This window comes from Dendrobates tinctorius, unplaced genomic scaffold (genome assembly GCF_039654945.1).
Source record: "Dendrobates tinctorius isolate UK_male_01 unplaced genomic scaffold, ASM3965494v1 ptg000029l, whole genome shotgun sequence".
In the NCBI taxonomy this organism is placed as follows: Eukaryota; Metazoa; Chordata; class Amphibia; order Anura; family Dendrobatidae; genus Dendrobates; species Dendrobates tinctorius.
The window spans coordinates 16,971,746-16,994,408 of NW_027361697.1; positions in this window are offsets into that span (position 1 = coordinate 16,971,746).

A 22,663-nucleotide genomic window follows, 5' to 3' on the forward strand; every position below is an offset into this window, starting at 1 on the left:
CAAGTGGCAATACCATAAGTCATGAGCGGTAATACATTGTTATACATGTAGCAGTACCACAGGCAATAATCATGAAAACACGTCTGTAAACTTTAGAAACTAGAAGACAGTCAGAGGGAAGTGAAGCATAAAAGACATCATATCTTACCCCCCTTTCACCAATATGGCACGAATATGGCAAATTCAGATTCGGCGACCGAATCCTAACAAATTCGCTCAACTCTAGTTATAATCATCACATTGCTAAAAATGAAGAAATGGTATCGTTATGTCCAGGAATGGACACAGAGAGAAGAGGACCACTGTGCAAGAATAATATATGGGCCCCTTTGCATTCCAATAGCTTGTCATCATAATGCACAATTCAACCTATTTTGGAGCTGGAAGTGAACCCCCATATATCTTGGACCTTTGTGTAGCTGCCCATGTTGAACCAATGTTATTTCCACTCCTGATTATGCTCCCTTCTAAGTTTTACCTACAAAGTGGTGTCTATGCAAGGAACTGTTCATGTAAAGAACATACCTACAACTGTGAACATTTGGTTTTCTTTTTATTGTGAAGCAAACAACAAATAGGGAAAAAATAACTGCAATCTTCAGTGTGCATAACTATTCACCCCCGTAAAGTCAGTACTTTATAGAGAATTCTTTTGCAGCAATTACAACTGCAAGTCACTTGCGAGAGATACGCACCGGTGTCCTTTAGAAAATTCAGTGTGCTATACTGTAAAATCACACTGACAGGTTAAAATAGAAAAGATAGAATAAATGTATACACATAGTATAGGTATATATATGTATATATATATATAAATCCAAAAAGAAAAAACTAGAATGGCACTAAGAAACAGTCTACTTACTGGTGGAGTGGGTGTACTCTGAGTCAGCGACACTTGGCAAGGTGAAAGCACGCTAGTGAAGGTGCTTGCATGAAAAGCACACATGAATCAATCCAAAAAATAAGGAAAAAAGCAGCACACTTCGTTTATCATGTGATAAAAAACCTAAGTCCTTTATTTTTGAAAAGCATAAATGGACAAGGTTTATGAGGGCAGGATAAGTGCAGGCATGCAGACAAGAAACAGGATCTAAATCCGAAACGCGCGTCGGGGCTCATTCCTACCTTTACTACACCTGCTGCTACAGATATAGCCCTACTTTGACTATGCGATTCTAACTACACTAGTTATCTTATGCACTATTGGGGATTTTTTCATATGGCTGTATGCTGAATTCCTATTATTTTGATCACAGGTTTTATTGTTTTCATATATATATTTTATTCTTTATAACAACTTGCATAATTCACTGCCATATTTTTGCTTACCAAAGCACTCACGTTTTGCACTTTAGTCTTGCACTGCAGCACTTTTTATGTCTGGAATCATGGTTTTGACCCGTTCAGAATTTGTTTGCACATCAGCACTTTTTACTTTATGATCTCAGCATATATCCATTTTAGTCCATTCATTTTTATCAGCAAGCTTTTGCATGGGTTATTACAAGTGTTTTTACTAAATTATTTTTCCCGTGTATATTTATATACTATATATTTTATGATTGATTTTTCAGTATTTGCAGGTACCACATTGGTCACTGTTGCCTTTCATTTTTTATTGATTGCCCTAATAAATATTTATTATCATTGTAACGTTTGTTGTGATGAGCATTATGTTCGTTTTTTTCTTTTGATTCAGTAGTCTATGTCATGCCCGCCATGTCTGCTATACCGCATGACTCCTGGAGCAGTGTGCACGCGCATTGAACTATCATACCCGCCATGCTTGTTATGCCGCATGACCCCTGGAGCAGTGTGCACGCGCACCAAGCTGTCACACCCGCCATGTCTGTGATGCCACATGACCCCTGGAGCAGGGTGCATGCGCACTGAACTGTCATACCCGCCATGTCTGTTATGCCGCATGACCCCTGGAGTAGTGTGCACGCGCACCGAACTATCATGCCCATTATGTCTTATGCTGCAAGATCCCTGGAGCAGTGTGCACATGCACCTCGTGACTGTTGTGCTGCAAGATGCCTGGAGCAGTGTGCACGTGCCTCATCTCATGGCTGCCTGCCATTGCCAGTGCGCATGTGTGCTTTACCTCATGGCTGCTTGCCGTTGCTGTGTGACCACCCGTCTCTGCTCTGCCTGCAGCTATCCTCTCTATGATCCTGGAGACCCTGACCATGTGACCTTCTCTATGGTCCAGCACTGTCTGACCCAGCTATCCTCTCTATGATCCTGGAGGATCTGAACCGGAAGTCCTCTCCTGGTCCTGACCCGGAAGTGCAGGTGCTAATGCCCTATATCAGAACCCTGAGTATCGTGTTGCTTCCCTGCATGGCTGCTTGGTCTGTTCGGTCGCTCCCTGCATTCTGTGCCCCTGCACTCTGCCCTGTTGTGCCTCTCTGCACACGCTCTGTGCTTGTACTCTTTCTCTTGTCCCGTGCCATGTCTTGTTTTGTCTCATGCCATGTCTTGTGTTGTGTTCTGTGCCATGTTTTGTCTCTGCTATTCTGTGCCTTGTAGTACTTTCTATGTTCTCTGCCTTTGCCTGTTTTCGCCATGTCTTGTCCTTGCTATGCTTTGCCTTGTAGTACTTCCTATGTTCTCTGCCTTGCCTGTTTTGCCATATCTGGCCTTTGCTATTCTGAGCCTTGTAGTACTTCCATGTTTCCTGTCTTTGCCTGGTTTTCCTTACTCTGTCTTCTGGTGCTCGCTAGCACATTCCATGTCTAGTCTCAAGGTTCTGCCTTGACCCAGCTCTGGGCTTCGGCCTACGCTCCGCTGCTAGACTCTGTCCTATGGTGCTCTCTTGCATATTTCCATGCTAATCTCAAGGTTCCCCCTTGACCTGGCTCTGGGCTTTGGCCTACGTTCCGCTCCTTGTTCTGTACTTTGCCTAGCCTTGCCTTGCCTTGTTTCTTGCCTTGCCTTGTTTGTTCGTGTGCCCTTTGCATGCGCCTGGCCTTCCCTAGCCTCCTGTTTGTGCCTCAGCCGTGCCCGGCCTAGCTGTGCCCGCCTGTTTGTGCCTCAGCCGTGCTCGTCGGCCAGTGACAGCTGTATCGCCTGTTATGCCTCAGCCGAGTTCGCCTCAGTCTTGCCCATCTGTCTGTGCCTCAGCCTGACCAGCTAGCCAGTGCCCCAGCTGTGCTCTCTGTGCTCCCTTGCACCCATGCTGTCTCTGCACTGTGCTTTGCGTGCCTTACTAGCACGCGCAGGCCATAGCCTGCTTGGCATACCTCCCCGTGCTTCTCTAAAGTACGTGCAGGTCTTGCCATGTACCCTGTCGTGCCCTCTTGCACATACAGGTCCTAGCCTGAACCCTGTCATGCCCCCTTGCACGCACAGGCCCTAGCCTGAACCCTGGCGTGCCCCTCTGCACGTGCAGGACCTTAGACTGAACCCTGGCGGCTCCTCTAGCGCGTCCAGGACCTTGGACCTTGAACCCTGGCATGTCCCCTACACACACCGTGTCTTGTACTTTGAACCATGGCATGTCCCCTACACATGCACCCTGCCTTGCACCTTGCTCTGGACCCTGGTGTGCCCCTAGCACGCACCCTGCCTGGAACTTTGCCTTGGACCTTGGAGTGTTCCCTAACACGCACCATGTCTGGAGATCTGTCGTGCCTCCTTGCCTGAATCCTGGTTTGCCTGCCGGATGCCCGGAACCTGCCGATCACTGCCAGAGATCGTAAGAGTGACTACTGCGGCCTGATGTCTGGAGCTGATGTCCGCAGCCTGATGCCCTGATCATGTCGATCATTGCCAGCTGTCCGGAGTCTGGTGCCATTGAGCCTTGCTTGTACCTAGGAGTGCCAAGTAGCACGTACCATGCCATGGACATTGGCGTGCCACGCACGCACCTTGCTGTGTTTTCCTGTTATCACATTTTACACCTGTTGTTACCCTGACTTTGCCTTAATGAAGATACCTTGAACCCACGCCTTGTCTTGTCTTGATTCCTGTCGTCAGACACTCGTGTCTTCCTTGAGCCGGCCGTCTGGTTCCAGCAGTCGTGGTGGCTCACCCCCTTGGTCTTGCCCCTGACACTCCCTGTATAGGGGGTGGTTCCTCACAAGGTCAGCTCGCCCTCGGTGGTTGGGTGCTACGACCCAGAGGGTCCACTCTAGAAAATGACTCAGAGATAGCTGACTCCAACACAGTCTATTTCCGAATGATCTGCCATTTATTCCATCCCTAGCAAGTATATACTAGTATTACAGTTTAATTCTTATTCTGTATATACAATTACTTTTTCTGTGTTCTTGTTTTTGTAAATATTTAGTGCTGATGCATCTGCACAAAAATCAGATTACAAAAATATTTAAACTCGGGTTATAATGTAACAAAATATTTAAAAAGCCAAGGGGGTGAATACTTTTGCAAGCCACTGTATTACCTTGTAAATAGATGATAATGAATCTTATTTATGAAATAAGGATCTATGACACCTGCAGGAGAGGACGGACTATCAAGGCCAAATCTGTAGGTCTATTACATCTACGTATTATTACAGTGTAAGTTATACAAGGGATCTATGGAGGCTATGGGTGTCCCCTGCCCTTTGAGACCTCATGCAGCTGAATAAGCTGCACAGGCTATACATCCCCCCTCTGTACACCTGGCACCTAAACTGATTACTTGGCCAGGGAACAGCCAATGCATAGTGCATAGAACCCTGCTGTTTCCTCTGGTCAATGTTTAATGGGAATCTTCCAGCAGGTTTTTGCTATGAAATCTGAGTGCAGCATGAAGTAGGGGTTGAGACACTGATTTCAGCTATGTGTAACTTATTAGACTGCGTGCTGTTGTTTCAATACAAGGCCTGTTTTATCAGCAGGAGTTTATCACTGTCTGGACTAGTGACCCCATGAGCCCTGGTCAGGGTTAGCTTTCTGAGCTCTTCTACATCTAAAAACTATGTGTCACAACTGCAGCGCCCAGTAAACTAAGTGACACATTGCTGGAATCAGGGTCTTGGACCCTACATTATGCTGCTCTCAGATGACGTAGCAAATACCTGCTGACAGATTCCCTTTAAATTCTGCCACCTCCACAGCTGATGTGGTGGTGCTGAGTATCAGACCAATAACGTATTTTAAGGATAGGTAATCAGTATTTCAGCGCTGGACAGCCCCTTTAAATTATTTCTAGGTCACATTTCAGCCTGTCGCCGCTCCTGGCTTATCATCCTGTCCTGGAAATATACATGTATGTTATGTTAGGTAATATGTTTATTTACTTCTCCTGATTACATTTTGGAACCTGTTTTTAAGCTAATTACAAAATTGTGACTTCTGGGGGTGAAGTGTGAGAAAGCTCAATTCAAAAATTATAGTGACATAATTACAGTCAATGCACAAACCTTCTTAGCCTCTGCCCTGTATCTGCCCATTATAACCACATTCACATCTGATTGCAAAATGAAACATATTAAATTCTCGTTTATAGATATATTTTACAGTGATTTAATGATGTCTATGTAAATGCCACACTGATGTAAGAATTGTTGGATATGAGGACCTCCAGTGGTGCAGACTGAGATTTACATGCGTACTGATAATGGATTTTACAGCTGCGATGAAGACTGATATTTGAGTAAACCGGAAGCAAATATTTGTCAGGTATAGGGATGAAAATTGTGTTTGACATTGTTTTATCCCTTTATGTGTTCGTTTTCGACATTTGCTGGGCCATATGTTGTTTTGCATATTTTGTCCCGGGTAGTCGAATTTTGCCTAACATTTTTATTTTTTTTTCGTTTGTGTGTTTTTCGGTTAAAACATGGCAAAGACAAAGCGAAATTTATCACTAGATGTCAGATAATTTATTATTCTGATAGTGAAGTCAAGCAAAAGCCAAAAAGAAGTAGCTGTGGAATTCAACTGCTCTCAGAGTCAAGTGTCACGTATAATAAAGAAAGAAAACGAAGGCTGTGGAACAGCTGGCAAACCTAGAAGTGGACAACCACGGAAAACTTTCTCCAAAGTTGATCCCATTCTTAAGAAAAAGTAAGTATCTGATGTCCATAAAAGTGCTGTCCAGATTTTGCACGAAATGAACAAAAAATATGTGGTCAAAGTGAGTGGCCAAACTGTGTTGCGACGACTAAGAGCAGTAGGGTTGAATACACGAGTTTCAGTCAAGAAGCCTTTCATCTCTGGAAATAACCGAAAGGTCCGACTTGAATTTCCAAAGAACACATCCAATGGAAAGAGACAGATTGGTCTAAAGTTTTGTGGGCGGATGAATCCAAGATCAATCTGTTTGGTAGTGATGGCAAGCACTATATTTACCGCCCAATTGGAAAACACAATGATGTAAGGTACCAAACACCTACAGTGAAGCATGGTGGTGGCAATGTCATGGTTTGGGGCTGCTTTTCTTTATCTGTCATTGGCCTTCTGCATAGAATTGATGGAAATATGAATGCTGCCATGTACAAGGATATACTGGAGAATGGAATGCTGCCACATGGTATAACCAAAGTAGGCCGAGGATGAGTTAGGGCGATGAGTTGGGGTCGGTACCCATAGCAATAAAGATGAATAGTTTGCAGATTTGTAAACAGAATGGAGCAAGATCCCTCAGGATGTCTTGAATACCCGAGTGACCTCAATGCCCCTCAGTGTGGTGCAGTAATTAAAGCAAGAGGCTATACTACAAAATACTAAGCAATGGCATTGTACAACATGAATTACTCTCTATGTTGTCATCAATAAATAGTATATGAAAAACTTTTGGCAGTAAGTTTTCTTTAATTTAATGACCATACCTATATTCTAAAGCATTTAAAATTAAGGTCTTGCTTGATGATAACTTCACGCACTTCCAATTTATCACCAGAAAATGCCATCACAACAACCAGAGAGAAGTAATCACACTTTTGGCTTAAAGAGGACTTGTCACTAGAGATGAGCGACTATTTCAATATTCGGTTCGGCTCACGATAGCCGAATTTGCAATATTCACCGATTTAATCATCGATTAAATTGCCGAATATAGCCGAACATACACAACACAAAAGCTGGTGTTTCCCAAGCTCTGTGACAGCGTGGGAAACACAGGTGTAGTGATTCTGATCGGCGATGAAATCATCCCCGACAGTCAGAGAGCCGCGGATTCCACACTGTCAGAAGACAGCACTCAGCTGTGAACAGAGATAAAAAGTTTACCTCCGGTCACTGGTGTCAGCTGATGGGACAACAACTCCCATCAGCTGACACTTTCTGCCGCTAATAGCAGTGAGAGCAGGAGCAGCGAATGGGAGTATTCATCAGCGGCTCCTGCGCTGTAAATAAATAATTTTAAAAAAACAGCTGTGGGTTCCCCTGTATTTTTGATAACCAGCCAGACAAAACTAACAGCTGGAGGCTGCAACCCTCAGCTGTCAGCTTCATCAAGGTTGGCTATCAAGAATATAGGCGTCCCCATGCCATATTTTTAATTATTTAAATAAATAATTTTAAAAAGCGGTGTAGGGTCCCCTGTTATGAACAGGTCACAGAGGAGGATGGCAGGAATAGGCTAGGCCACCAGGAAACCAGAAAGGTTGGTAACTTAGCGGATTGCAGACCCCTAATCCTAGCAACACAACTAACAGTAGCGTGGAGCATATCTACGATGCCCTAGATGCCTCGACACAGCCGGAGAACTAACTAGGCCTAAAGCAAGAAAGGTGAAATCTAAAATGCCCCGGAGTAGAACCCCAAAGAAATAGATAGCCCCCAAACATATATTGTCAGTGAGACAAGATGAAACACAAATGCAGGCAGAAAATAGACTAAGCAAATTATGGGGTCCGAACTTGACTAGATAGGATAGGAAAAGAAAGACACTGTCTGCAATCACGCAAAAACCCTAAAAAATCCAACACGTCTGATGTATAAAAAAACACTGAGGTCTCACGACCTCGCCCCCACTATATCAGCATTCTGGTATGAACTGGCAGCAAAGCAAAAGAGACTAATATAACAGGGGACTGAACAAACTGACACAAGCTGTAACATATGGAGCGGGGTCCAGCACTGCCCCCAGCAGGGAGTACGCTGAACCCTCACAACAAGCAGAAAGAGGCAAAATCAGATCAGATGCAAAGGATTAGCAAATGAGCAACTTAACTGAAAAATGCAGGATCAGGCAGGAGATATCAGACCTCAGAATGCACAGGCAGAACTAATCACCAGCAGGAATTGAAGGAAGCCTGCTGACTTAAATACTCCAATCAGTAACCCCAGATCTTCAATCATCAGCAGATGGCAGACCTCTGTCAATCCGGCCAGCTCCACTACCCACAGTAACCACCAGAGGGAGCCCAGACTCAGAAGTAAGAGAATTCACAACAGTCCCCCCCATTTTTGACAACCAGCCCTGCTAAAGCAGACAGCTGGGTGCTGGTATTCTCAGGCCGGTAAGGGGCCAGGGATCTTGGCCCCCCAGCCTAAACATAGCAGCCTGCAACTGCCCATAAAAGGCACATCTATTAGGTGCACCAATTTTGGCGCTTTGCCCTGCTCTTCCACTTGCCCTGTAGCGGTGGCAAGTGGGGTTCATATTTGTGGGGTTGATGTCACCTTTGTATTGTCAGGTGACATCAAGCCCACGGATTAGTAATGGAGAAGAAAGGAGAAAAGATGCACTCTCTTGCTTAGGAGGTGCTGACTGAACGTGGAATTACTCCACTAATCGTAAACCAGAGGATAAATAGTCACACTCAGGATTTCATATAATTTGCAGAAAAAGGATTTATTTCAATCACCAAATAAAGAAAATTGCTTCACCGCAGTAGAAAATGCAAGCTATTCCATAAGCTATTCCATAATAATGGAGAGGCATCTATAAGACACTTATCCATTGCTAATCCTATAGTTGTATGGTAAATAAAGACACAGCCAGAATAAAGTCCTTTATTAGAAATAAGACTAAACACAGTTTTCCATTTTATTTAAAAATAACAAATGCAGTTATACTCACTTAATGCCTAACTCCACCGAAGCCCCTCCTGTAATAAAACTAAAATAAAAAAACAATATACCATACCTGTCGATTGTTCTGTCCCACGCCTTAATTCATGACTGAGGGATCAATAGTTTTCAACTTGGATGGTGCCAAGATGCAACCGTCCAGGCTGAAAACCACTAGGGAATGAACTACTGCGAGCTACAGCTGACATGTGACGGAAAAGATGTGGGCTCAGCGCCGGAGACCACATCAAAAGGGGAGACACAACATGCGCAGTACTAGTACAGCGCATGTCGTGAATGGGTTAAATACCATGTCAAAATCCCTGAGCTTCCCTGGTTCTGCAATTTTTTTCTGTTTTGTACTCTGTCACTCCATTGCAAATATATTCACATTTGTTGCTTTTGGAAAGCACTATGTGAAATCTCTGCTTGTTGACCAACTGGGTGTTTCTTTAGAGTCTTCTCTGGAGGCATGTGCTTTCACCCCTCCCTCCCAGATAGCTCAGCAGTGTGTGAGAATGCTAGATCAGCTGCTGAGTTACGATTTGAAGCATCTGGAAGGGCTGAAAGTGCACACCTCAGAGAAAACTGTGAAAAAATACCTACTTGGTCTGCAAAGCAGAGATTTCAAATAGTGCACTCCAAAACTAACAAATGTGAATATTTCTGTTATGGAGTAACACCGCGCAAAACTGAAAGTGAAGCAGAATCAAGGAAGCTCAGAAATTTTTTACAAGGTATATAACTGATGTCCTTAATGAAGTTTGTGGAACGGTAGAGGTGGGCACATCTTATGCAGACCTGCTATTCAGGGGTCCTAAAAAGCTTTAGGGTTTGTATTTGCTGTTACCTATCACTTTCAGAAGTTTTTATATATAGGAAATGAAGAGAATAAGTAACAATTTAAACAAAGCAAACTCAAAATTTCTGGTGACTACCTCTTGAAGCTCATCAAGAGAATGCCAAGAGTGTGCAAAACAGTAATCAAAGCAAAAGGTGGCTACTTTGAAGAACCTAGAATAAAAGACATATTTTCAGTTGTTTCACACTTTTTTGTTAATTATATAATTCCACATGTGTTCATTCATAGTTTTGATGCCTTCAGAGTGAATCTACAATTTTCATAGTCATGAAAATAAAGAAAACTCTTTGAATGAGAAGGTGTGTCCAAACTTTTGGTCTGTACTTTGTGTGTATATATATATATATATATATATATAAATATATATATATATTACGCAGTCTTCTTTCGTTAGGTATATTGTTGTCCTTTATTATACAGTGCCCTCACTTATTATGTACATCACCGTCCCTTACATATCAGATTATTTTATGATGTAGGCAGCTGATGAACTGGTCTTCTGGTCAGATGCTGCCCAATCAGTAGTCATTTTGTATCTAACAACAGAGGAATATGTAGTAAAGAAAGGGCACTGTGATTAACAAAAATAACATGAATATGCAATGTAAGCAATGGTGCTATAAATAGCAAGACATTATACTATTTAATAATGGAACAGCACTGTACATAACTACAGTAGAGACTATATATTTAAGGACCACCCCATATTTAACTAGAAAAGATGATACGTAATAAGGGATGTCCTTTCCAGGAATAATGTCCCCTATACTGGGCCCCTTTCTGGGATTATGTCTCCCAACCTGACCTCCTTATTAGTACAATACCCTTTCCTGGTAAAATGTCACTCATCCAGGTCGTCTACTTGGTAAAATTTCTCTCTTCCTTGTCTCCTTCCTGGTATAATGTCCTCCTTTCTGGTATAATGTCCCCCATCCAGGTCCTTTTCTTGGTATAATGTTCACTATCTTGGTCCCCATCCTGGTATAATGTGCCCCATTCAAGTATATATGTGCCCCATGCTGGTATAATGTGACCCATCCAGGTATATATGCCTCATCCTCCTATATATGTCCCCCATCCTGCTATAATATACCCCATCCAGGTATATATGTTCTCCATCCTCGTATAATGTTCCCCCATCCAGGGGTATATGTGTCCCATCCTCCTACATATGTCCCCAATCCTGCTATAATATGCTTCATCCAGATAAATATGTCCCCCATCCTGGAATACTGTCCCTATCCTGGTGTAAATGTGTCCAATCCTCCTACATATGTCCCCCATACTGCTATAATAAGTCCCATCCCATTACATATGTTGCCCATCCAGCTATAATGTGCTCTGTTTTGTAATGTATTAAAAAAAAACTATACTACTCCCCTTCCCACATGCTCTCATGCCGCGTGTGGTCCTCTTCTGCAGCCTGCAGCTGAGTTTGGAGTCTCCTCAATGGCGCATGACGTCACTGCCATGCTTCCTCATTCCTGGCACGCCAACGTCAGCTGGGGCCTCTGATTGGCCAGCACCATGTATTGCAGCGCAGCAATTCATTTCTGCTGAATATGCATCCTTGGACGCACATCCAGCTGAAATAGTCATTGGTGTTGGCGAGCGCCACTTCACCTCTGGGCCCCGATGCAGCTGCATTGGCTACTCCAGTCATGTGTCCGACCCTGGTTGCTATAGTATTATTCCAGATCATTAAGTAGGTAATTTTATATGGCTTGCACTAATAAATACAAACATTACCTATAAGTAAATATTATATTTTATTATTTTCTAATTACATCTTTATCTGAGAGGTAATACTGTATATGTCCTCATTTATAACCACATTTGTGCATTTGTGTCTGGACATGGTATTGCAAGTATGGCTGCTTTTTCTCTCTTTCAGTGATGTTTTTATTGATTTTTTAGTCCTTTTTTTCAATGAATAGATCCTAACTCCCCATCCTCTAGTATATGTGTCCTAGGGGTACAGACCACATTTCCAGGAGTGTGCGCTGGGGATTTTGAAGCCTAGTGTTGTACAGAAGTTTTGCACTAGACCAAAGATGGGTTATGGACTTGTTCTTTGACTTGTCTTAATTATTGTATCTTACAGCTGAATCTGTCTTTGAGAATGTTTCCCTATAATAGCAAACCTGCATCATTAAGCTCTTGCACTAGTTTGCAATTAAAGAAACTATTTCTCATTTTATAAGTAACGATCGGTCTAGGACAGTGATCTATCACCTATGGGTTTCAAACAGTAGCGGTCTAGCATTTGGGGAGTTTTCTACAACGGCCAGGAGAGTTGTAGGTCTTATAAACCAATTCTAGCAAGCTTAAAAAGACAGGTCAGTTGATTAAAAAACTTACTTAAATACCTTGTAAAAATAAGTAAACTTCCCCTGATTTTGACACTCTTTTCCATTTTGAGCTACATTATTCCTTTGCAGAGATATTCACTTTTTTTTTCTGGAGTGAAGTATGTGAAATCTCTGGTTTGCAATCCAACTGCTCGTTTCTTAACAGTCTTCTCTGGGGGCTTGTATCTTCATACCTTTCCTGTCATGTGTTGAAAAAAATGTAATGTAATAGTTTGTAAAACTCACTGAGATTAAGCTCCATTTCAGAGAATTGCATCTATTGCTTTTAGATCACAATATGTGCAATCTCTACTTGCAGGCCAACTAAGAATTTCTTCAGAGTCTTCTCTGGGAAAATGTGAGCCGACCTTCCACAACCCATAGATTTGAATGGGCTCAGAAGACAATAGTGCAGGCTGCGTTATTTTTCACAGAGACTAGTGTCACCAGTACAGCCCAATTGATTTACATTGGTCAATGTCTTGTCCAATCTTCAGTTGGACAGCACATATGCTTATTATACGCTCGTCTGAACCAGTCCTTTAAGGGGTTATCCCCTATCCATTTGATGTGGAATGCATTACTGATTGTTGGGGAGCACAACCACTATCCTGCGAATTGAGGCTCTGAATCCCAACACCACAGCTCTGCAAAAAAACATCTGAATGGAGCAGAGGTTCCCATTGTGCTCTCAGTTAGTTGGAACTGATTGAAAAAATGGAGTGCAGCAGTCGAATATTTACATCAGTCTCATAGTCAATAAATGGAGCGGAGATTGAATATGAGCACCTTCTCTACACTCAATCGAGGACAAACAAAGCCGTGTTCTTGGGGACGTTTGGGGTCCTCAGCTGGTTGAGCTCAACTCATGAGAGTGTTACCACCATTCTTATACATAGGGGATATCTTTCAATTTTGGGAATACATGTCAGTATGACCGTGATATATTTTTTTCGAGTGCCATGATTCCATTCTTCTATTTGATCTGCTTACTCTTCAGACATTCCTAACATTTTTGGCTAGCTTTCCGATCAGACACGCACAAGGAAAATGAGCGTTTAGTATGTAGTGTGTATATTTACGGCGGGGCAGTTTACAGCTTCTGGACTTTCCAAAATATTATTTTACATAGTTTAGAATATACTGTAGATTGTTTTACTGTATAGTCACATGGAGCGGATGTGCAAAAAAAAGTTCTGTCGAAATTTTTTCTGTTGAATATCTTCAGCATATTCCAGTGGAAGCAAAGTGAATGAGATTTTTTCAAGTTTGACTGATACTTTACGTACAAGATTCAGACACAATCCATATGGATTTTGGCCTGTGGTCCAGATTTCACATCCACGTGTCAATTTATGCTACATATTTTCACCACAAGTTTCACACTTAATAATTCCTAGGGTGAAATCCATTGCTAATCATGGAACCCATGTGGATTTTGGTGTGGATTTGTGACCTGCAACAGATTTTTTTGCACCTTTAAAGACCACTCCAAAAAAGTTTTTATTGCTCCCTCCTTTAGCTATTAGCATTGTGTGAATGGTCAAGGCATTAAAATGCCTATCCATCTACATCATCTGCCATTTCCAGTGCTGCTTCTGTCCTCTCCTGCAGCATGTGATCAGTCAAAAGGTGTCTTCTGTGTAGGTCAGTAGTCACTTCCACAATCTCTATCCATGACACTCAGAATGAGCCTCTTACATGATTGCATTTTAGGGAATCTGTCACCAGGTTTTTATTACTCCATCTCAGCGCAACATAATATGGGGGCAGAGACTCTGATTCCATCAATGCATCACTTACTAGGCTGCTTTCTGTCATTTTTACACAATCACTGCTTTATATGTTGCAGATTTAACAGTTCTCTAAATGCTGAACCCTATATAACCCCACCCACATGACTGATTGGCAGCTTTCTGCCTATGCACAGTGTACACAGGAAGCTGCGAATCAGTTATGTGGATGGTGTAGCGTAGCGACTACTATGTGTGTTGGGGAACATGCCAGCGGATTAATGTAGTCAGGCACGGGTTTTTCACACAAAACAGTCCATGCTGTTTATTTAAGCGCCATAACCCGTGCCGTAAGCCAGGTTGCACGTCACCAGCTTACACATAGTCCATTACTTTATCACGTGTGGCTTTATAAAGCATTCACTAGTCACGCCTGACTTTCTCCAGTCATCGGGTGACCGCACAGTTCAATAACGAACCTTTGCCAGCGCACACAGTTCTTTCCCCCTGCCGGGGTTACCTCTCAGGAGCTCCTGCTCCACAGGCTGACCTCCTGCCAGTCTTGATTCCTGGGGAAGCTGCCGAACTGGGATCACCGTACTTGCGTCCAGTGCTCTAGCAACAGTCCAGATCCTCAGACAGAAGGTAGCTCCCCCAAATGCAGTGGCTTCACAGACTTCGCAAACACATGTGGCCTGTCCGGGTGCTATTCAGGACATGCGTCCAACACCCAGGCCACCAAGTCCAAAGCCTCACCACGTGCTCCAGGAATCCAATCCGACTATCAGGATCTTCCAACACAGACCTTCCAGGACCTTGCACCCCGAACCATTCAGGTACACACACTCTCTGCCCATGTGACCAGACCTCAGTCACATTATATGGCTGTAACCACCCCCATGGATGGACTGTGCATGTGTGGTTAGTCAATTCCCACCCAGCTCTCTGACTAACCCTATAAGCCCCCCTTATACGTAAACACAGCAAACACTTTTGGAACTATAAATCCCAGCATAACCATATCATTTTGGGCTACATTATGCTGCTCTCAGATTAAGTGACAAAAATTTGGTGACAGCTTCCCTTTAATAAAAAATGAATGATCCGCTGTCTGAGCCGGCAAGTAATTGATGATGGAGGAGACCGGAGCATCGCGGGAAACGGCAGATGGCAGCAGTAAGTATTTAAAGGTACACACATTGCATTCAATATTGATGGTTATTGAGGACTGCAATAAAAAAAACTTTTTGAAGCAGTTTGTTAGTCTGACATCCAGCAATCCAGAACAATTGCTTTGTTTCCAGCATGCACTACAATGTGTAATGTGAGGGTCACAAAACCTAGAGAAGGAGACTGAGCAAAGAGAAACAATTAGGTAGTTCCCTTGATTAAAACCTGCAAAGGTTAGAGTATGTTCCTATGGATCTAATAAATACTTTTCATTATTTTCCTTCAAAGATTTGCAGGCAGAAAAAATGGACAATGTGAAACAGATGGAAAAAAAACAGCAGCTTGCCTCCCGACTCTGCATCCTTACTCCTTTTGGAGTCATTTACAATAGAACACGAGTTGTGCATGTTTGTATCTGTGGTTAGACTGACCACAATGGCTGGAAGAATCCACAGCTAGCAAAAAATGCTGGGATATCATGTTGAGTTTGAAACAGCTTAGAATTTAAAGTTTGGAGCATATTTGTTTCCATGAGCCCCCGGAGGAGGATTCGGTTTAAAGCCATGGCTCCTGTTAACAGTAAGGCTAAGGTCACACTGGACATTTTTGCTGCATTTTTTTTTTTTTTGCAGCAAAACCTGAGTGTTTGGCAGGAAAGAAGCTGCAGCAAAAATGCAGGTTTTGCCGTGTTTTTTTTGCTGCGTTTTTGGTGCTTTTTTATGCGTTTTTTTTCCATTCATTTCAATGGGTGAAAAACATTGAAAAAACGCCGAAAGAAGTGACATGCTCTATGTCCGAAAAAAACAAGCAAAGCACAAAATCCTGATGACAAAAAAGGCAAGCTGCGTACAAGAGATTTCTGAAATCTCATAGGCATAGCTGGTACTGTGAAACGCAGCTGAAAATTCGCATTAAAAAATGCAGCAAAAGCACCCAGTGTGAACTTAGCCTAAGAGCATTGCATCAGAGGCTTTCTAATATCTTCACTCTATAATTGTTGCTCAGTGTGTGCTGCAATATAAGCACATTATGAAATATACTGCAGTCAAAAGTTTGCGATATGTATTTTTCGTCCAAAAATCTAAGTACTCCATATACTGTAGCAAAAACATAACTGATTCTATGCCCTCATTAATGCAAAGAGGCAGAGGCTTTTGCACAGTAAATGTAAAGTGCATAGACAGCATTTTTCAGGCATAATACAGGCTTCTATCCGTGACAGGCAACATTCTGTAATCTATGAAGCAGGAGATAGCGACTGTTAAAAACTAAATCCAAACTTTTCTGCTAGGGAAGCCAGCAAGAATTTTAGTCTTTGAAGATGACCAGTCATTTGCTCCTAAAATAAAATTAGTTATAAATAGGTTTTAACGATCACCAAGCATCTCTGATTCTGCCACTCTTTTCCGTTTTGCACTGCAGAGATAAATTTAATATAGAGTCACTGCACACGTGAATTTTTGCTCAAGTGGAATATTTTTATTTTTATTTGACGGTGAAGAAGCGACAGCTTGACGTTTTGGCCTCACAACGGCCTTTATCATATAGTCGCTGAAAAAATAAAATATATACAGTAAAAAAATCAGAGAGATAAATACATAATAAAAACAGCATACAAAATATAGAATAAGTATCTCTCAGAGGTGCATATCTGCTAAGTCACATGCCTTATGATCATTAAAGAACATCGAGATATTTAAGACAAGAAAAGAGGAGAAAGAAGGCATGGCGGTAGACAGAACACAACTATATAGAGAAAATATTGAAGTCATACCCCTTTAGAGAAGAGAGGTTGTAGTCACCAGGTAAATAGTTTCACTGTTAGGCAATATTTCTAAAGTCAGTAGATTATCCTGTAGGTGGGAGTTGAATGGAAGTATAATTAGATGGGCACCAAAACTTCAAGAGGTATGGTATACTGGTTACAATGTAAAGAGACATGTAGTATCTCAATATCAGGGGAGAAAATGGTTATTAGCGCCAAATCTTATCTAAACCATGCAGCATAAACAGTACAGTGCAATTCCTGAGACTGATATGGTTAATCTTATAGTTATGGTGATAGGAACATAAGAAATGCGATCAGTGGGAAGGGTTGAATACCTCTAAGGTCAGTGGTCCTAATTCTTAAGACGGCAAAAATTTGTTTGCGGTATGACAAAATTGCATTAGATGAAAGACGTGACCCCATACGGACAAAAGGGGAGCTATATTGATTGTATAATAATCATTCCTGTTGTGAGTTCATTCTCCCCTTCACCTTTGATGTCTGATGAACTCCCTCTGCTGGTGAAGAGAGGTAGTGAAATTGATTGGGATGGGAAGAACCTGTCATCTGAACAGGCGGAGTGTGATTGGACATCTGGAATTTCTGAGTGGATATAAGGCAGCCGACGTCCTGCAGGGCTGCTGGTGATCCTTTCTGCTCTGAGCTCTTGCATCCAGTTTAGTTCCTGTCTACTAAAAGCTAAGTTTTTGCCCTGCTATTATTCCATGAGATTTTGTCTGGTTTCCTTAGTGTTTGTATTCAGCCAGTCCTGGTTGGGACTGGCTGAATTCCATTTTTGTCTCTGATCAGTTTATCTCTTTGCTCTGTTTTCAGAATATACCTGAGTGCTGATATAGTGATTTTGAAGTCTAGCGACTTCAGGGCCTTTTTCCCTATCAGACGGTTGGGACATTTTTGGTAGGGTTTTTTGCGGATTGCAGCCAGCATCTTTTCTGTCCTGTCCAATCTAGTTAGTTGGGCCCCATCGTTTGCTCAGCCTGTCTTTCTGTCTGTGTTTGTGTTTTCATCTGTTTTTCACCGACAATACATGTTGGGGGCTGTCTATTGCTTTGGGGTCTGCTCTGGGGCAGTTTAGATTTCCCCTTTCCTTCTTTAGGCTTATGTAGTTCTCTGGCTGTGACGAGGGGTCTAGGGCACCGTAGGAACCCCCCACGGCTACTGTTAGTTGTGGTGTATAGGCAGGGCCGGCGTCAGCACCCGGCGCACCCGGGCAAGTGCCGGGGCCCTGGCGAGATGGGAGGGCCCACTCATGCTGTCTGGGATACCCGCCGGCCGCCGCCACGCCCCCCATGTACTGACCCCATCCTGCGCCCTCCGCGAGGGACCCACGCAGTGACGCAGCCCCTTACAGCCAGCAATGATAATCGCTTCCTTCGGCTGTAATCTTGTGTGCGGTGCCAGCACAGGACCTGTGATGAGGTCACAGGAGGGGAGGAGTCGGGTCACATGATCAGGGCGGCTGCAGGACTCTGCTGTGCTGGTCGCTTTTCATTATGGTGCTGGTCTGGATGGATGAGGTAACGTTTATGTGTGGGACAGTGGGGTCAGGGAGGGGTTTAACAAGGTGGATGTAGCAGAGCCGTGTGTGTACTTGTGTGGGGTCAGGGAGGGGTTTAACAAGGTGGATGTAACAGAGCCGTGTGTGTACTTGTGTGGGGTCAGGAGGGGTTAAACAAGGTGGATGTAGCAGAGCCGTGTGTGTACTTGTGTGGGGTCAGGAGGGGTTAAACAAGGTGGATGTAGCAGAGCCGTGTGTGTACTTGTCTGGGGTCAGGGAGGGGTTTTACAAGGTGGATGTAGCAGAGCCGTGTGTGTACTTGTGTGGGGTCAGGAGGGGTTTAACAAGGTGGATGTAGCAGAGCCGTGTGTGTACTTGTGTGGGGTCAGGGAGGGGTTTTACAAGGTGGATGTAGCAGAGCTGTGTGTGTACTTGTGTGGGGTCAGGGAGGGGTTTAACAAGGTGGATGTAGCAGAGCCGTGTGTGTACTTGTGTGGGGTCAGGAGGGGTTTACAAGGTGGATGTAGCAGAGCCGTGTGTGTACTTGTGTGGGATCAGGGAGGGGTTTAACAAGGTGGATGTAGCAGAGCCGTGTGTGTACTTGTGTGGGGTCAGGAGGGGTTTACAAGGTGGATGTAGCAGAGCCGTGTGTGTACTTGTGTGGGGTCAGGAGGGGTTTTACAAGGTGGATGTAGCAGAGCCGTGTGTGTACTTGTGTGGGGTCAGGGAGGGGTTTAACAAGGTGGATGTAGCAGAGCCGTGTGTGTACTTGTGTGGGGTCAGGGAGGGGTTTTACAAGGTGGATGTAGCAGAGCCGTGTGTGTACTTGTGTGGGGTCAGGGAGGTGTTTTACAAGGTGGATGTAGCAGAGCCGTGTGTGTACTTGTGTGGGGTCAGGAGGGGTTTTACAAGGTGGATGCAGCAGAGCCGTGTGTGTACTTGTGTGGGGTCAGGAGGGGTTTTACAAGGTGGATGTAGCAGAGCCGTGTGTGTACTTGTGTGGGGTCAGGAGGGGTTTACAAGGTGGATGTAGCAGTGCCGTGTGTGTACTTGTGTGGGGTCAGGAGGGGTTTTACAAGGTGGATGTAGCAGAGCCGTGTGTGTACTTGTGTGGGGTCAGGGAGGGGTTTAACAAGGTGGATGTAGCAGAGCCGTGTGTGTTCTTGGGTGGGGTCAGGAGGGGTTTACAAGTTGTACGGAGCAGAGCCGTGTGTGTACGGAGCAGAGCCGTGTGTGTACGAGGTGTACGGAGCGAAGACGTGTGTGTACGAGGTGTATGGAGCAGAGCCGTGTGTGTACGAGATGTACGGAACGGAGCCCTGTGTGTACGGAGCTGAGCCGTGTGTTTATGGAGCGGAGCAGAGCCGGGGGTGTACGGAGTGAAGCTGCGTGTGTACAAGGTGTACGGAGCGGAGCCGTGTATGTACGAGGCATACAAAGCGGAGCCCCAAGGAGCAATTTAAAACTTGCACGTAACGTTCTACCGGAAGTGACGTGCTGGAAGCTGACCAGAAATGAGGTCATTTCAGTAGGAGATTGTGACGGAACCATGGAGGCACTTCAGGGAATGCTTCAGATCCATCACCGTGTCCTCCTCTGACAGCGGACAGTGAGATCGCCTTGGAATCGGGGATGTCGGCCATGTGAGCGGATCATGATATGTCCTGCACCAGGAGGCTCAGGTGGGCACTACAATGGGAGCTGGGCTGCTATAGTATCTTTATAGAATTTTTCTTTCTCTATTTCTTTCTCTCTCTGTTCTTTCTCTCTAATCTTTTTTTTCTCTCTCTCTGTTCTTTCGCTCTCTGTTCTCTTTCTTTCTTTCTGTGTTCTTTCTCTCTGTCTGTTTTCTCTTTCCTCTCTTTCTTTCTCTCTCTCTGTTCTTTCTTTCCCCTCTTCCTCTCTGTTCTTTCCCCTCTTTCTTTTTCTCTCTACCTCTCTGTTCTTTCTTTCCCCTCCTTCTTTTTCTCTCTCTCCCTGTTCTTTTTTTCTGTCAACTCTTTTTCTCTCTCGGTTCTTTCTTTCCCCTTTTTTCTCTCCCTCTCTGTTCTTTATTACCCTCTTTCTTTCTTTCTTTCTTTCTCTCTCTGTTCTTTTTTTCTGTCCACTCTTTCTTTCTCTTTGTTCTTTTTCTTTCTTTCTTCTTTCTCTCTGTTCTTTCTTTCCCCTCTTTCTTTCTCTCTGTTCTTTCTTTCCCCTCTTTCTTTCTCTATCTGTTCTTTCTTTCTTTACCCTCTTTCTTTCTCTTTCTCTCTGTTCTTTTCTTTCTCTCTCTGTTCTTCCTTTCTTTCTCTCTGTTCTTTATTTTCTTTCTTTCTTTCTTTCTTTCTTTCTCTCTTTCTCTGTTCGTTCTTTCTATGTTCTTTCTTTCTTTCTCTCTCTGTATCTTTCTCTGTTCTTCCTTCCATTCTTTCTCTTTCTTTCTCTGTTCTTTATTTCCCCTCTCTTCTTTCTTTCATGCGTACACTACTAATCAGTAGCCTCCATCACATGAACGTGTTTTGCCACAGAGCGAGTGTCCGTGTGGATCACATGCGTGTCCGTGTGATCCACACAGAGAGAAATCCGTTTTTGGCCGTCACAACGGATGTCACATGGCATGAGTCGTGGTATGTGTTAAGGGGGGGCCAACTGAGACTTTTTCGCCCGGGGCCCTCAAAACCTGGAGCCGGCCCTGTGTATAGGATCAGGGGTCTGCAATCCGATAGCTACCAACCTCTCCGGTTTTCTGGACTTAGCTTATTTTTGTTTTCTCCTCCTCCGGTGACTCATTCATAACACATTCCTATAAGGTATATATAGTATATAGAATGCAGCGCAATATCACAAACATGTATAATAATACATATGGCTTAATGTATATAGAATCATGTGGGATCAGGGGAAAAGTTGGGTACCTTTATGGCAAATGGTCCTGATTCCTGAGGATTCACAACTATGCAAATATGCCCAAAGAAAATTGCCTTGGAAGAAAAATTTTTTATAAGTATGCAAAAAGAGGCTACATTGGTGGTGCAGCGGTGGTTACTTTAAGGCATGTTACTTACAATCATTGGTGGCAGTGGGAGATGCAGGCACCGCCGTGCCTGTGCAGTGAGTGAGCGCTGTGTCTGTATCAGCGCCCCTATCAATGCCTGGGCCGGTTACCAGACCGGAAGTGACGTCAGACGCCGGCGCATGCGCTGTATGATGCAGCTTTGTCGCCCCATATGGGGGAACCACCAAGATGGCGCGGGAAAACCGCGCCTGCGCAGTAGCGCATGATAGAGGTCTTTTCTACAGAGGAGAGACGCCAAGGGGCGGGAACACCTTTATGCTGGTGTCGCCATGGGCGAACATAGCTGGAAGGGATGCTGAGAATACAGGCTCCATGAGGAGAAGATAAATGGACATAAATATATCTTGTGATGTTTAGTTTGCGTCCGTATATAATCAGAGGCGTAAGGAGGTGCGGGAAGACCTCAATATAAGTGTATAGAGAAAGTGGATCCATAATATGGAAACGTACAAGACTTTTATTTAATGAGAAGTAATATTGTATCTGTAACTAATTTATTAATAAAAAACCTATAGATAAATATGATAGGCACAAATACGAGACCAATAGATGAAACTGCCTCAGTCTTTGTACAATATGAAGGCTAGAATCACAGCGTGCGTCTTTCCGCTCTTTGAAGGGCATTGATGGAAATTATGTTGACTAGACAACTTGGAAGCAGAACCATTCACTACCTAATTTCTTTGGCAATTAGCACACAGGAAACATTAAATCGTACTCGCTCGCCTTCTAGAATACTTTAGGCTCCATTAGTTTCTGCTTTTTCCTAGATGCTTCCATACTTCCATTATTCTTCTGGGTTATGTCAGCACTTCTCCTGGCAAGTGGGTTATGTAGGGTTGGGGATCTTACTAGTCTTCTTCTGCGGCAGAGACCATACAATACATGACACTATATTAATACATTATAGAACTACGCTGTCTTTGTTTGCATAAATGCAGAGTCTCAGGTATTTTTAACTTCAGGAAATCAATATTATCTGCCATCCATTTATGTTCTGCAGCATCCCGGACAAAACATTACAAGGCTAAAAAGAAAGGAGATCGATCTCTGCTGGTTCTCTGAGCTATAAATATTCTTCCTCTATTCGGGCACCCAAAGTCTTCACTTAAAGGGAATCCGTCACCAGACAAACCTCTTTGAATAGACACCATCGGTAAGATGCGTATAGTTTTACACTTCAGTGCTCATTGAAGTTCCGAACTTACATTAAAGAAGCCACAGAGC